The sequence below is a fragment of the Leptosomus discolor genome, chromosome 3 (assembly GCF_034619465.1).
Source record: "Leptosomus discolor isolate bLepDis1 chromosome 3, bLepDis1.hap2, whole genome shotgun sequence".
Classification (NCBI taxonomy): domain Eukaryota; kingdom Metazoa; phylum Chordata; class Aves; order Leptosomiformes; family Leptosomidae; genus Leptosomus; species Leptosomus discolor.
The window spans coordinates 36,316,498-36,334,243 of NC_141393.1; positions in this window are offsets into that span (position 1 = coordinate 36,316,498).

Below are 17,746 nucleotides of genomic sequence, written 5' to 3' on the forward strand. Positions count from 1 at the left end.
GCGGCCCGCCCGCAGCCCCCGGCCCACACGGCGGGCGGGGCGCACCAGAGCCGCACCCGGCCCCAGCGAGGTAGAGCGCGGCCTGGCCCGCGCCGCCCGCCCCGCTCCGCTCCCCTAGAGCCGGCGGGGAGGCGGAAGGCCTCGCCGCAGACACCCTCGTCCCCGGTTTCTCAGCGGCCGGAGACCCGCCCCGCTCCAGGACGGTTCCCCCGGTCCCAATGGACCCCGCCCACGGCCAGTTCGAAGCGCCAGCCTCTGAGCCACAGCCCTGGGAGCTTCCACACCCCCCACCGCCACTCACCCGCTGCTCATGGTACCGGGCCGGGCCACGCCGAGAGCGGAGGAGGAGCCACGGAGATCTACCGCCGGAGCCCAGCGCCCGGAGCCTGCGCCATTCAAACGGCGCCGCGCTGCATGCTGGGCCTAGCCGCGCCACGCCCCACCGGCCGCGCCGCGCGGACACGCGGCGCCCTCTGGCGGCACCGCGCCGCCACCGCCCCGCGGCCGAGGGCGCGTCTGCCGCGGCGGCGGCTCCCTCCCTCCCGCCCCGCCCCGCCCCGCGCGCGCGGTAAGCCGCTTAGGGCCGCTGCCTAGGTGCGCAGCGAGGGTGTTCGTCAGGACAGGCCTGCCTTCGCCTTGGCGCCCAGGCTGCTGCAGCCGCCCAAACACAGGCTTCCTCCGTCCTTCCCGTCTGGTGGCCTGCTGCGGCTGCCGGCCGGGCCGAGGACGCCCTGGGGCCGCCAGCCCCTGGCCTGACCGCGCCTCACCTGTGCCGGTCGGGTCCAGCGAGAAGCTGGTGGGAAAAGATGCTCGCCCCCCGCCGCCTCCCTGCGGGCAGCGGAGCCTCCGCAGGCCCAGGCTGGGTTCCGGCGCCGCCTCGCTGCCCGGTTTTGTCCCAGTCTCACGGGTCTCCGGCCCTCCCGCGCGCTGCAGGAGCGCCTGCGGAGAAGGCGCAGAGGCGATGGCGGGACACCTCTTAAGCTGGCTCAGCAGGCGTCAGTCCATCGGAACGGCTGCTGTCACTGCCGCTGGCGCGGCTGAGTGCCGTGTTGCACTTCATTGCAGCTTGCTGCTGCTCAGCGTAAAGCGAGCTTGCTGCTGCCTCATTACCGTGCAGGCTTCTGTTCTGTGAGGAGCCTCGCAGCCCTCGCTCCCCACCGTGTCTGCAGGCTACTAATGACGAAGCGTGGTTATGAGTGTGCGGTGCTAAGACTGGCTGAGAAATCCACGCTAGCTCCAGATTGTAGCTGAGTATGAATAGCTTTAGTATTCCTGAGGCTTGGGTGTTACTAAGGTGCTCTCTTTCATCAGAACACACCTAGAGCCGGTGAGAAAAATGGCTTGGTTTAGTGATAAATGGAGGGAAAAGTGGGATTTATTCCATGTCTCCTCTCACCTTGCTCCTCCTTCACATTGTAAATTCTGTCTTGAAGTGTGTTTCTGTCTCATGCAACCTCATAGCATCCCTGTAAAATACAGACTTCATCTGTCCCTGTTATAAGCACGTGAGTTCTGGCTTGACTAAAATTTTTTTACCTAGTATACCTTAGTCTTAATTTTGGGGGACAAGAGGGCAGGCTTTGACAAATCACATCCTTTCTTCACTAAGTTAACTGGACGTGACAATTTAAACTGTAACTTGGTTATTAGAGCATTTCCTCAGTGTCTTGAACAGCTCCAAGACTATCTGGATTTAATCATAGGCTACGCTACCGCTTTCTGTGACCTGCTTTTCATCTTATGACTTTAAAACAAAGTGATCTGTAAGATACTGGCTTATGACACAAAACTGCTATACAAAGCAGGCCTTTGATAGCATTAAAACCGAGCTGCAAATTTATAATCAAGTCCTTAGGTCAGGCAAGTTTTCATCTCAAAGATTTCATAACCATATTGATCTTAAAAGTCATTAGAGTCTTTCACCATCATCATTCTCCTATTGACCAAAAATGCCCTGTTACTTAGGAGTCCATTCTCATTTCCAGTCTAAATTTATTCATATCCTGTTTATTCTTCTACTACCAATATTACCATTTAGGTTAAACAACTCTCACCTTCTACCATATCTGTTTGCCATAAGAGAATCATTTGATCCTGTCAACAATTTCATTTTGTGAACCTAACAGCCTCCTGTTGCAGGACAGCTTTTCCGTTTGCTCAAGTGTGCTAATGTCACTTTTACCTTAATTTTTGCAGATGTTGCAGTTTCAGTTTAGGCTGTCTTGTGTGCATTGTGTTTAATATATGCATGGTTCTCTTACTCATCTGAGCACTTCAGCCATGGATATCCAGGTACATACAGTCAGTAAGGGTTTTTGAAAAATTACTGTCTTTGAGCTGTGCTTGCTGACCAAAAAATTATCAAAGGAAACAGACAATATGTTGTTTTAGAGAACGTGACAATTACCAGATGATGCACACTTAAAAATGCTTGGGCTTTCTAAAACAGACCTATCTTGTGAAGTTTGCCAGGAGCACATAGATACCAAATGGTTTTTAGGAGATCGCCAGCTAAACGTGGCTAAGTTGGATGCTGATGCCAGACAGTGGCAGAAATGGCGGAAGTGCCTCTTATATGTTGTGACCTTATGTTTAGCTTTTAAAGGGCAGGGCAACAGGTTTGTTCAGTCAAGGTTGCCAAACAGAATAATATTTTCGTTACTTGGCCTGGCTATTAAATACCTCTTGTGAAAAGAAGCTGTTCTGCAAGTCCACAGAGGGGTCAAATTTTGTAATAGTAATGTCATTTCTGTCAAGGGCCCAGCTCCATTTTCAGGAGCACGCAAACCTCATGCTGGCTGCTTAGCAATGACCGTGGACCATCTAGCTGCTAATATTAGCAGGTTAACCGCCCCAGGGCTCCGCTGCAGTCATTTCCATTAAGAATTCCCACTTCTTTTATGTATCTTCCTTTGATTCTGTTTTTGATATGCGTACTCCCAGCTGCTTTACATTGCTATCTGGGCCTGGAAAACAGTCCTGTTAGTAAGCGTCCTTACTTAGAAACATCATAGTTGTAAATGAAGTAAGCAAGCTATCATAAATAAAACTGACTGAGCACTTATATATGCACTGCATGACTTTCTGTACCTGCCATAAGTGAAGCTGTATGAAACATGAAGTGAGGAGTAAACAGTGAGACATCTGAGATAGCACTGAGGAGCCAGGCTTATCCTTTACCCTCTCTCAAGGGCAGATTTTGTACAGTTACTGTCATGGTTCCCTTGTAAACGAGTTCTTTGTGCACTGCTTGACAGGCTTGAGTAGTCAGTCTTCCAGATGGCTAGAAGAGTCTAACTAGGTAAGGTAATTATGGTGTAATAGGATTTTATAAGATCATGATATGTAATCTGAAACATGTTTTTCTGCAGGAGTGAAAGAATATAGATCCAAATATATGCAAATCTAACATACAGAAATGTAAACATCTAAAAAAACCCTACTAGATCCTTCCTCTTGTGTTCTCATATTTTCAAAACTGGTATTGGTGTTAAACACATTTGCATTTTAAAAGAATTTCAGTCTTTGAGTCTGGCTATAGACAAGCTCAGGGATCATTTGAATTGTTTCCTTTGCAGTTATCTTGAACTATAAATTATACGTTTGGTGTCATTTTCACAAATGTAAGAATAGTTCCTCTGGCAATTTATGGTGGAAAATGGAAATTTTGATAGTGATTTTGCATGCAACAGAGAAGTCTAATGTATGAAAGTTAAAAGCTTGAATGTGCAGCAAAGCGAAGTACTTGTGCAGAGGCAAAGAAAATTGTAAGGACAGGATGGATAAGTTTGGTGAAAAAATCCAGTTCTGCTGTTCAGAACTGATTAAGGTGTTACAACTCTGTAGTGCTATACTGATACTGTGATTTTTTCCCAGAAACCTGCAAAAGGGAGTTGCAGCTTTTTATTTCCTGCCTTTTATTTGTGTTTGCAATTCCTTGTTATGAATCTTCATTCCTTTTCTCCAGATTGCATATCTCACAAACGGCCTACTTCTGTTTTCTGTTTTTCACAATATTTTATCTGCAGGAAACTTCTCCTTCCAGCTGTTACATAATGGTACTATCCCAGTTGATGTTGTTATTTTATGAGCCAGGCTTTCTTTTTGATTCCTCCTCGGGTAGAATTTAAATTCAATAAAGTATAGTGACATTTATGGATCTCCTCTTAGATCTGCCCAGTAGGTATGTGGGATGTGTAGTAGATGGAATATTTGTGGGGGTGGTAGTTACTTCAAGACTATTAACTGTTTAATCTTTAGCCTGCAGGTAGGAGACAGGATGGCAGTTGGTAATGAGATAAAGCTTTTCACCTCTGAATTGCCAACTCTGGGCCAGATTAGTAGGAAGAGAATATTTCCACCATCTGGTGTCTGGTCAGTGACCCATATGAGAGAAATTGGTAGCCATACCTGCTACTGGTGAACAGCTTTACAATTAAAAAACCCCAGCAAAGCCGCTGTGAGAATGATTGCACCGGAAACAGGTCCAAATGAACGTGAGGACTAAAATCCCACTAGAACCCTAATGGTCAGGCCTCAGCACACTGAGGGGAGCATGGGAAAATTTGTCAGGGTGGGCTGTCAGGAGATGCTGTTTCACTGGGAATATTCAGTTTATAGAAAGCTAGTTTTTTAAAAAGCAAACAACTGGTAATTCTTGGCTGAAAATGAGAGCAGCTTGTTAGAAAAGTACCTGATTTCCCTGTGATGTGAAAAAGCAAATATCAACACCCTCCAGAATCCTACTGGTTTTCAAAATGCAGATATCCACTAATAATATTTCCATTTGGTGTGTGATGGCAATACTTGAATAGAACGTGGTTCAGCTGAAAGAGATGCTCTATTCAAGTGTATAAAGTTTTTGCCTTATTGTGATCTGAGACAGGTTACCTCAGGCTGACTTAATGAATGATGAGTTATGAATCAGTATGCCAAGTTGGAATTCTTTGTAAGGTAGCACTTCTGAACACTGCATCCGTTTCCTAGTTTAGAAATAATGTCAGATGTAATTGCAGAATCTGTGAATTGGGCTAGTGTCTGAATTTCTGTAATCTTCTGAAGCAATTTGCTATCTGAATGAAAAAAACCCTCCAAGTTAAATAGCCACTTAAGAGAGAAAGAAAAAACTCCTTCTTTAATATTCAAAAAAGGTTATATTGAAAATGATTATTTATAACTATGATCTTTGTTTTAATATAAAATCATAAACCAATAGTAGCCATTTTAGGGTTTCATTTAATGTTCCTGAAGCACAACTAGGCTTTTAGGGTGATAATTTTGAGAGAAACTAAACATGTAAGCCTTAATAAAGAGATTGAAGACAAAGTATGAAGAATAGGATCTGATGTTCGGGGTTGCTAGCACTATTTGGTTTTGTTTGAAGTCAGACATCTGAATTACAATTATCATCTTTCAGACCCACAATTAATCATGCGATGAGACAGCAATACAGATGCGCATTCATCCTCGCATAAGAATTATGCCGTTAGATGCCGTGTCCAGTAAAAATTAATTAAAAATTAGTTTTCAACATTAGTTTTTCCGCTGGCCAGGAGGTGGAGCCACACACCGGCCGTCCCGGCCCGGTGCCCCCCGGCAGAGGGGCTGGGGGTCCGGGGCCGCCCCCAGCCCGGGCCCAGCGTCCCGCGCACGTCGGAAGCCCGGGCGTGGTCCGAGTGTCAGCGGGGGGTTTCCTTAGCCCGGGCCGTCCGGTTCACTCCAACGCAGTAATACCGTTTTAGTTGAGGTCGTGTGTGTCTTTGAGAAGATGGAAGAGCGAGAAGCACACATTGAGAAAATATATCTTTTGTTCCTTTGTTCTTGTCTCAACTTTGTGGTTTTGAATCCTTCGTCCAGTTTCTTTATGCATCTACATACTTAACACTTTCCTCTTCCTTCTTGTCGTCCTCTTTCTCAGTAACTGGTTCTTTCTTCTGCCTGCTCCCCCTTACAGTTTCATTCTTTATCTTACTCTCTGGAACTCCTCTCAGACATCCTTCCTGAGATGCCCAGATGCTGTTTAATTTTAAAGATTATCAAAAAAAGACGAAAACAGAGGTGTCATTAAGATACACTGAAGTAACGCCAAATAAAAGCTGGTATCTGTTTTTCAAAACTTATTCTCTTCGTATAGCTTTGCTGAAATTGATATTCTCTTGCAATTGTGAGTCACTGTTTCATTAAAAAAACAACCCTTTATTAATTTCTGTTGTATATCTATGGTTATCTTCTGGTTGTTCTATCTTCTGGCAACTTCCTCACTCATGAGCTATGGATCACCAGGCATCATAACCCTCGAATAATTTTTCTCATCCCCAATATTTGAGAAACAGACCCTGTAGCTTTTCTTTGGAACAAACGTAGTGAGTTAATTCTCACTATTTGTAGCTTACAAGTGCAGTAGACTTTTAAAATAAACAAGCTTTGTGAGCTTTGTAAAATGTTATGACTCAGGGTGGCATAAGGTAAAGATTGGAATTAATTTTCCGTGTGTATGGTAAGAACCTTCAGAGTTCAATAACAGGCTGTGGTGGGTGTGATCTCACCTGTGGCTTGTATGCTGGGCTGTCACTTTTACAGCAGCTACAGAGTACGTGATGACTTTACAAAGAAGTTGGCTGAGACACTTCACCTCAAACACATGCTTGTTTTGCTAGGTCTTTCATCTCAGAAACGTACAGATTTTTTAAAAAAATATTTGGCTCTGCAAATTCAGTTACTGAATAGCATACAAATACAGCAAAACCATGTTGCCTTCAATTGCAACTATTTTATTTAACAATTATTGTTCCAAAACTTTACTCAATGTAATGTATTTTTTTGTGTGACTTCTATATCTTCATTCTCTTCAATTTTATTTATTTATTTCTCCCCTTAATCCTTCCATGTCCTTAAATCTTTTCATTCAGCCTAATCCTTCAAATCCTATAATTACTCAAACAAAGCATTTTAACCTTGTGGCCTTCCTGGACTCTTGCCTATTGCTTATGACGTGTAGGTCTCGCTTGACTAATGATGTTTACTGCTGCATTTTCTTTCCTAGGATACTCATGGAAAATTTCATGCCACATAGCTCCCGTTCATAGCAGGGCTCAGTGTCACAGTATTACTATGAACATTGAAAAAAATTGCAGTGGCTGCTCTCTACTATTAGAACAATTGCTTCTTTTAGTCAGAATTTATAGCTGACCTTAATGTAATCCCAAATAATAGAAGTCCAAAGCCTAGATTTTGATTTCAAGAACTATTACCAAATTCTTTGTTTCTCTTCAACAAGTATTTTTTAACATACTGTGTAAGGTGTATAACCAGTTTAATTCAAGCATCTAAGAATGACTGCACTTTATGATGCTGAGTTCTCTGAATATTTTTCTAAACACTTCATAAATACATTGTATTAATTTCCCTTAGTAAATTCTGAATGCTAGGGTGAGCACACTGGTTCATGTACTTATAATTTTTCACGTAAGGTATATTTGTAAAGAAGTGGTCAAAGTTTTACTATTTTATTTTGTTTTATTTTATTTTATTTTTTGAAAGAGTAATGAGTAGGCCAGGCTCCAATGAAAATTAAGCAGTGGTTTTGTTAATAGGAGCGATATTTTAAAAGATGATGAAGAACAACTTTATATAACACTATTAAGGGGAAAAAGGACATAAAAGTATGGCAGGAATTTTATAAAAAGGTTACAAATTTTAATGACATACAGTACTAAAAGAAAATGACTTGTTGACAATGGTGAAAGCAAATGTTAATGCCTTAAAGGACTGAGTGGTAGTAAGGTCTAAAAGGTGCAGAGGAGAAAAGACTATAGAGACAGAAAGAGACTGGTAAGATACGAGAGCGATATCAAGAGGAGGGGTATCAAATTAAGCATATGAAAGTACAGGAAAACAAATACCTGGCATGTGGGTAATAGAAACAAATTGGCCTGAAGGAATAAAGGAAGTATGTATGTGTGTCTATAAATTTTGTATGTAGTTGAAAATGCTCTATTAAATGTTGTGATTCTAACTGAAACAAAAAATTGTATTTTCAACATTAAGCATCTATGTTAGGGAAAAAATCTAATTCTGTTCTGAATATCTTGTGTTTCTTTGGGGGTAATCATAAACAGAAAAGTAATGAAATCGGTGTTCTGTGTTCAGCTGTTCAGAAGCTGTTGTGGAGGGTACGTGCACATAGTTACACAGGGATCTGCGTAGATGGCTTGAATCCTATAAGCTCAAATAGCAGGTGCCTGTGCTTGTTACTGTTTTTGTGACCTGTGAGCAAAATTCTCTAACAAATGGTTGAGCCACAGCTTCTGGTCCTCAACTCTGTGCCTTTTATGTACAGTTTATACATCACATATTTACCAGATGTACATTGAGTGATTTTCTTCTAATGTACACACATTACTTTAAACTGCCTAAACGAACCATGGAAACATTTATAAAAATAAGCTGGGATGACTTTTAGGCACCAGAGTCTTGCACATCTGGACCTGACACAGATTTATGGCCTTACCTTTTTCAACATGTCTTTGAGAGAGGTTCTGCCTAAGAAAACACGAGTTCTCATTATAAGGCACACTAAGCCCAGCTGGAAACAACAGAATGCCTGGAACTATTTTCTCAATACAATTTCTTGGGAGAATATTTTTCCTGTGCTTGAGTAACCGAGCCTAAGCTATTGAAAAGGAAAGGTTTGTAAACCAGCTGTTCCTTTCTTTTTCTTTTTTTTTTTTTTTTTAAAAAAAATTTAGAGTAACCAAACAGACTCCTAAATTCACTTTCCTATCCCATCCCAAAAAACGACATAACTGCAGGTACCAGGAAGGCGAACAAACATGATAAGAGATAGGATGTGGGAGAAAAGGCATTTCCAGGGAAGAGACATTAAAATGATCCGTACAATTTGCGGAGGAGACGTGTGAGCTCGGATTTCCTCCCAGTTAAGTCAATGAAATCAGAGCTGTCTCATGAAAAAGGTTACTAATTAATGAAGAGCATTGAGAAAGACTCAGTACACAGCATACATTTCCGTAAATACAATGAGAAGATTAAAGGAACTATGAAGCAGCAATTAAAATGCAGATGCTGTGGCAAAATGTGTAGGTAGAGATAACACAGTTTTTTAGACCAAGCTAGTACTGTTGGAAAAATGGAGACCTTCTGGGACACACACAACTTCTGTACATGTGAACCAAGCAAACAAATGTCTGCATCATCACAGATTAACTAAGCAGTTGAGTTCACCTCAGCTGTTATAAACAGCGCAATATGATGTAATATAATATAAATGAGAACAGGATTTCAGTTAGACTAAAATGTTACAGATACTGGTAATTTAAGGGATAAGGTTGTAATTGGTAGGAACATGAAAAAATGGCACCATTTTAATACTGTGCCAGACCTATCATTTTCCTTTTTCCTTTAGCATTTCTCACTGCTGATAAAAATAGCCGAGATTTACTGAAAATATCCTAGACTACTATGTTGCTTGACTGTTTACGAGAACTCAAGGTAACTGCAATATCTTTGAGCTTGCCATTGCCTGTATGAAATTATTACAGCTGTGAAGAGAAGTTATAAGTGAATTAAATAAATTTAAGGACCAGCCATACTTGCTCACAATGAATTCCTGCAGCCTTCTTAGTAATAGTCGTAATAGGTGTTATGCACAATGAACATCGGAAGTCTACTGTTATTAGATCAACAAAGCATCATCCTGGTTTCTTCATTTTAGACCTGCTTCTTGTTAATCAGGAGTAACTCGTTAAGTGACCAAGAAGTTCTGCGATATTTTCCTCTTTTTCCTAAATGTTAGCCACAGTACCTTAACATGCAAAATCCTCTGTATCTATTCTACAGCTTAATCTTGTGCAGATCCTAGCCCTGTCTTCATAGGTCTTGTTCGTTACTTACCGTCTTATCTTTCTTGAAGCCTGCCAAGTAAAAAAAATGGTAATTCTTCAGGGAGTTTTGATTTGACTAGTTTTTAAAATATTACTTGGTTTCTGCAAGTGTTTGCTATGACATGGTGAGTGTTTTGCCACTGTTCTAAATGGGGAGGAGGTATTAAGGTTCTATTTTTATCCTTTTAAGTCTGTTTCAATTTTTATCCTTTCTGTGGCTGTTTACTCTTCTGTAGCTGTATTTTGCACTATTTCCTTTTTTGACTACACTTTTTCCAATTTAGGTTTAAAAAAATTATATAGATAACTTGCAGGCTTAGCTTTTTTTCTTTGAGTAAGGAAAGTAAGTCTAAGCAATCTTAGTATTTTCACATTGTAGGCTACATACTCTGTTCTTTCAATGGTTCGCTTCCCTGAGATACAGATTTGGATGATCCATAAAAAAAATTGTTATTCCTGACTCTTGTATTATCTTTTTTTTGCTATGTACCTGCTCCTGTGTATCTGCAATCCAGATTGTCCCCACAAAAAGGTGAGGGAAAGCTGCGAAGGGGTTGTGTGGGAACCCCAGACATTGTCAGCACCTTGTGGAATCCATCTGTTTTAGTCTGTTGCTATGGGATTCTTTGCACTTCTCTGCACTTAATATGGAGAGTTGCCTCCTCCTCATTCACATTTTACTAGTGTATCTTATGGTATATTTAATAGCAATGGCATTCTTACACTGTCACATTACTGGATCTCAGATGATACCTCCATTTTTATTTTTAATTGTATTTTGCAATGCTGTCATTCTTAGATAATTTATGTTTTAAAAACTACGTGGCTATTGATTGAAGAGAAGCTTTGTGGAGACTTCTAGAAGTGTTTCTGTTATTTGCTGGTCTATTTAAAAACGTAAGGATTCAAAGCAGATAGTTTCTGCCAATCTTTGTTAAAGATAAAGGGCTTGTTTCCATTCAGGGTTACCTACTTGGTACCCTGGGCTCCATAGGAGGGAATTTTTTGTAACTTAAGTAAAACAGCTATTCTCAAAATCAAGTTCAAATAGGTTTCATAAACTGTTTTTATGCTGCAGTGGAATTAAAATGTGAAATGCAGCCTAGAATGCTGAGAGAGTTGAGACAGTCTCCATCCAAAAATAGTATGCAGCTGTTAGGCTACAAATGTGTATCCAAGCCTTAAAAGAGAGAACAAGGTGAGGAAATGTCATTTTAACTGCAGTACTGCAGTATCATATCCTAACAATCTCATAAATCGCTGTTCTCTTCTGCCTGTACTGTGTGTTTGTCTCTTCCTTCAAAGTATAGAAAGTTTAATTCTGGGCTGAAATGATCTCAGACTTGTCAAAAAGAAGACGGTTATAGCTCTAGTTTTGATCGTACTTTACTTTTAAGCCTGTTATTCTGCCTTATTCCACATGGTGTCTTCATGGACTGTAAATCCTTAAAAATAATTCAGAAGTCAGTTCCCTTTGAATCCAGCCTTTCATTCTTCTTTCGTTCTGTCCCGTGCACATGCATGTTATCACACAGCTTGTGTCTGACCCACTTGTGCACTTCACAAGATTTAAAGCTGTTTACTTTGAAAGGTAGATTTTTTTTTTTCTGAAGGAATGTAACTAGTAAATGAATTATTTTGAATTGCTGTAGGGAGTTAAGACTGTTAGGAGAAGCTGATTTTATTTTTGAATGCATTGAAGGGATTTGTTACTTTCCAATACACACGTTCAGAAGCAACGTTGTTCAATATGCTACTGTAGGTGAGCTTCCTGAGTAAGTTAGCAGAAGGCTGTGGGTGAAGAATTCCCCTATAAGAAAGGTCAGAGGAATGGAGTTTGTTCAGCCTGGAGAGGAGAAAGCTTGGGGGGACCCAGTCTCAGCCTTCCAGTACCTGAAAGGGTAGCTGTGGTGGAGAAAGAGGTGCTTTCTTCTCAGGCATGCACAGTGAAAGGACAAGAGGGAATAGGCACAAGTTGCTTCAGGGGAAGTTCCCTCTGGGTATAGGAAAGATTTTCTTCACCATGAGAACAACTAAACCCTGGAATAGGTTGCTCAAAGAAGTGGTGGGATGTCCCTCATAGGAATGACTCGCGACTTGGCTCGGCAGAGCCCTGGATAACCTAATCTAAATCCCTGCTTTCAGAAGAAGTTTAGATCAGATTATTTCAAGAGCCACCTTTCAACCTGGACTTTTCTGTGATTGCATGTTCTTCTTGTTACCTAACTTGTAAATTCAAAGGTCTTAAATAATCTGTCTTTAGGGAGAAAAATCAAGTTTTAGTGTGCTGGTGAATTACTATGATGAGGACCCAGAGCATAGTGGTATACAATATATAGAAAGACAGACATAAAGACATAAGACATACAAAGAAGAATATGATGTGATTCTGTGATGTATAAAAAGTCAGGCAAAGTCCTTCACAGGGTCCTTTTTCCATTTTGTGACAGCATCAGCTGCAGTGAATGTCTTAGTTACTGAGACTGTGGTAGGATGGAAATAAGCTTCTCAGACACTTCCCAGAGTTTAGAAAGCCAGAGTAGCCGCTGTTGTCATTGGTATTGGGGAAAGTGGTAGTGTGCATGGGTCATCTCTTCTACTGAGAAAGCTGTACCTTCCCACCTAATCTTATAATTCAAATATTCGCTGCTTATAAAGCAATGAGATCTTTTGAGTTCAGTTTATCAAGAATAAAATGATGATTTTCATAGATAAGAACTGCCTGGAGACCTGGGTCAGCTATTGTACAAGCTAAACATTATTTGGTACTTTTGTGGCTTTTTTGTTGTTGGTTTGGTTTGTTTTTTTCCCCAGAAGAATGTTAGGATGTAAACAAAAAAGAGAAGAGAGGGCTTTTTAAAAATAGGTGGCTAAAAGCGTGACAGCTAGTATATTCAATTCTTTGTGTACATTGAAACAAGAAAACCAGTATAAGAAAACCTGGAAGTCCTCAAAAAATCAGGGTATAAAGGCAGTATTTCAAAAGAGCAAGGTGAATGTAAATGAGAGGTTTCACTGAATTAGTATTCATTGACAGTAAATAAAGAGAAATGCCTACATTGTCTTTATTTGGTGTAAAGAAGGCTCTATGAAGCATGAAGCACAAACATAAAATTGTAAGTTAAAGGGAAATGGATGCATTCAAGAAATTACATCACAGCAAATTGCCAAGGACGATAAAAGACTTGGAAGCCACAAAAAGCAGGTGTGACTATGCCTTCTATGTAGCCAGTCACTGGCGTTCCATATCCAGAAATGTGTGTTATATGCCTCCGCTCCCTCTCTGATGTATGGGAACATCAGAACCTTTAAAAGATTATTTGAAAATTTTTCACTCTGAATAGGGAGCCAACTCAGAAACAGTAAGTAGATAAACATGCCTAAAATGCCGTGCCTTGGTGCAGCAAGAATACTTCATATACACGGCAGGCAAGTTCTTCATATATTTATCTCCAGTTTGTGGCTGCTGCTGTGAGGGAGCACCGTGACTGTAATGGTGATAGTGGCAGTGGGTTGATACTACTCAGTTTTCCCTGCTGTGACAGGGCTGTATGACCCGATAGGTAGGCTGGGTAGGGGCTAAAGCTCTGTTAGCTGTCTCCACATTCCCCTGGTGTTTGCCCTGCCTGCATCTAGATATTAAAATAATAGAGCATACTGCACTATTTTATTTCAAAACCCTACTGCAAGAAGTGCCTATAATAGCTGCTAGTTCAGAGCACTTTTTCACCCAGAAAGTGGTAGATGTAGATTTGGTGCACTTCTTAACTGAATTTAGTTGAAATCCACCTTACTGCTTTCTGGGAGAATGTCCTAGTCACCAAATTACTGGCTATGCTGGTTGGAGGGCACTTTTTTGCTCCTCTGAAACTGTCTGACTGTAAAGAAAAGAGAGACATTCCAGGCTCTGTTATAGAATAAGAAAGCCCAGAAGGAAATGTGATTATTTAGGGAGTATTCTGTCACTTGCAAGGTGTCAGTCCCTGTTTACATCAATGTTTCTGCTTTTTCTATTAAGCATGCACTGACATTTAAAATGCAAATAAAAAGATTAGGGAGCAAAGCATAAAATCCACACCCCCACAGCTGAAGTCCCACTTTCCTGAGTTTCCTCACCCTGCGAGTCTTACATTCCTTCCTCCATGGAATCATGCCACAGCTCCCCACAGGAAAGGAGGACATGGTAGTGTCAACAGAGGAGGCAGAGCTCTGAGTCAAAGCTTGTAAATATTCTTATTAAGCTTGTAAATAGTTTTATTACAATAAACCATAAATTAACTTACATATGAGACAGCAGCTTTTAAGAAGGGAAGGAGTTCTCTCTCCAGGTCTTTGTCGGTCTGCAAGATTAGCTCCTGCTGCTTTTAATGAAAATGTTCCAGTTTCTTTAGGGAAAGAAACCTACAGTCATTCAGCATTCTTTCCCATGCTTTCCACGTACATGTGGGATAAACTCTGCAAAAGAAGGACACATTATTAACCTTATTAAACAAAGGGGAAACAAAGGTTTAAAAGACTGTGTTCACGCTATCTACGTTATCTCAATTCAAGGTAACAATTAGTGGTTTGAGCCAGTCACTCTTCAGGGCTGCTAGATGCTGGCTGCCAATTTTGCCAGCAGAGGGAAGGTAAGACTGTCTATTTGGTATTATGAATTGCACAGAAGTCTGGTGAACTTAAACTGTATTAACAAGTTTGAATGCTGTTCAGAAAAATCAGGTAAAAATAAACATATATTTTGAATATCTAGCTTGGGACAGTCATCATGTGATTTTCGTTGTGGAGTATTGCTGGAGAAGAATGAGCTTTGTAGCCCGTGGGTTTCACAAATATTTATTGGTAGCAGATGCCTAGACAAATTCGGGCACTTCTATTTAACTCCAAGTTCTGGAGACCATTCTTTTTGTGGAGACAGACAATTGTTTGATTTTCTTGAACTGGTTTATTTTTAACAGAGTGGCCAAATTTAGGTGAATTTTCCCAGAACAGTGAAGTTATCTTCCTGACAGAAAGACCAGTGTTTTGCTTCTTTCCTTTTTATAAAACACAGGAGCATCAAGGTGTCCAGCATTTAAAACTGAAAATAATGCATTTCTGTTTAGCTTTTTCTGAGAATTGATGAAATGCAATGGTTGAAATATAAAGAGAAACAACATGGAAAATTTGAGTCTAAGTGTCCAAAATTTGGCAAAACTTTAAGTAAATGTACACATTTCTAAAAATCAGAAGTATGAGTTAATCTCAATAGTAGCACAATCAGCCCTACATAAATTAAAATGCAGAAATACAGATTTTTTAAAAGAATTGACAACTCTAATTCTTCTGAATTATCGGAATTTATTTTATAGAAAATACTGGGGTTTTGTTCAGTTTGTGAGACTAGATAACGTATCTTTTTTGCCTGTAAGCCCCTTTTCCTGTATTTCTCCAAGTAACTGATAAATTTCAAGTTTTCCCACAGGTGTAGAAACCTCAAGGATACCAAATGGTTTTCAAGTATTGTGAAAATTTGTAGCAGAACAGAGAAAAATGACGCACATCAGTGCTACTGTGGAGAGATAACGGTAGAGCAGAAAGTCTTCTTGGTTTGCTGTGTGTCCTACATGCGTATCAGAATGAAGGATATCTGCCAGATAATAAAAATAAATCCAAACTGTTGCTGGATATAAGAAGTCGTTATTTTTAACAATTCCTTTATCTATGCAATCACATTTGCTAATCCAATTTTTATCTTTACTGATAGAATCTTATATAGACTAATCCCATCTTCATCTTTACTAACCCAATCTTATCCAGTTTCTTTACTTACGCTAGCATTTCTGCATTTATGACTTTAAAAAGCCTTATATAGTGCTATTTCTATTTTCTCCACAATGATGTATCTGGTTGAGTATGAACATAATTTTCTTAGAATGCTAACATAAATCCACAACTAAAAGGAAAATGGAATATCTTATGCTTGGCAGCATGTCCAATAGAAACAGAAACATGAGATTGTCCATTGCATTTACAGTACCTTTGTCCCCATTATTTTAGCTTTCTGCTAGTTTTAAATAAGCAGAACATCCTGGGGAAGATCTCTCTTTTGAGCAATAGGAGGAATAAGCATTCTTAATGATTATTAGAGGTAAAAGATTGTTCAAACAATGTAAAAGACTACAAGGCAACAGTCTCTTCGGTCTGCTGCTTTTTTTTTTTTTTTTTTTTTTTTTCTTTGATTCATTGTTTGGAAAATTTCCAGGACTCCTGAAATGCTTGTGGTCAGTTTGGCATTTCCTTCTAATTTGTGTTTTACAGATTACCTGTCTAACCCATAGGACAGGTACTTCTTTGAATGACAGTAGACATCTGTGTAACACTGTATTGTGGAAAGTGAACTGGGACTTAAAAATATAAAATATATTATATTGATTTATAATGTTGTGCAAGTAAACTCATCTTTTCTTCCCAATAGTTTTTTATACAGCTTAACACAAATCTTTGAAGTGGACCTAACCTCATATGCTCTGTAAAAATTTAAGTATCAGCATAGAACTTTTCATAGAATGGTCAGAGAAGTTGTATTTATGCAGTCTTCCTGCGTACTTAAGTCCGTGGCTTTTCTTCCCCATTTCCCAATACATATACACACTTTCTTAAGAAACAGTATGGTTTACAGAATAGAGAGATGAAGTTTTGTTCTGTAATTTTTGTATTTTTGATGTTGTAAAATGGTTTGAGTTTACAAAGATACTGTGGTTTCAGCCTGTACGGCCTCTCAACATAACCTGATGTCTTACGTGGTAGGCTTTTTCAGGTAAAGTTTTAATTACTGTTTTCCATTTATAAATACATATTGAGATTAAAGTACCACCAATCAATTGATTTATTTAAATGCATAGTTAGGAATGAATCCATTTGAGGAGGATGTTATGTATTATATGCATCCAATCAACTTGATGAGGGAAGAATTTAGAATTTAACAATTAATGTAAAGATGTCTAGTTCTTCCCTTTTGCTCTTCCATCTGCCTTGCTTCTCTATTGTTTCTTTTGTGCTGACTTGTTCTAACTTGTCTTTTAAATTAACAGCTGTTCCAAGGTGGGTTATTGGGATGAGTGGCCAAGCAACTGCTCTTTGACCCTTCCCCTTATAACTTGATATCATGTTTCTGCAAAGTAGAAAGCATATCTATGATACAATGAAGTGCACACAACATTTAAAAATTTTTTAAAATTATTTAGCTTTTCTTATCTTTAAGTCTTCAAAATTCTTAAGGAATTTTTCTGTGCAAAACAGAGATCAAAGCAATGATAGTCTTTTTTGATGACATTTACTTTGGAAATGAAGTCATAAACAGTGTTGTTAAACTTGGCTGTTTTAACACATTAATTCACATGGGATTTCATTTGGATTCCATGTGACCAAAATAGTTTTGTTTTAATAACAATACAAGTTGAGTATAAGTTTATTTTGTCTATCAAGTAGCTGACTATTCTCAGTGATATTTTGTAGTTCAAATAAACTCTAGTGACTTCCCTCTGAAATTCTGAAAATGTCTTTTAAGGCTAAAATTGTAGCACCACCCCCCCCCCCCATAGGCTTTGATGTAAGTGATTTTTCGAGCAGTGACAGGTCAAAGTGACAAAAGGGGCCTTTCTTCAGAGAAGTTAACAACGCTTTTCCCGTTCTGCTCTCATTTACACTCTGACTTAAATTCTAGGAATCTTACCTCTCCAGCTACTGCTTTTTCTGTAACAAAGCCCCCATGGCTATAATCAGCATGGGTTTTACAAATCCCTTTCATAATGAGGTGTGTTGTGAAGTAGCAAAAATTTCTATTATGAACTTAATGAACTTCTCTGCCA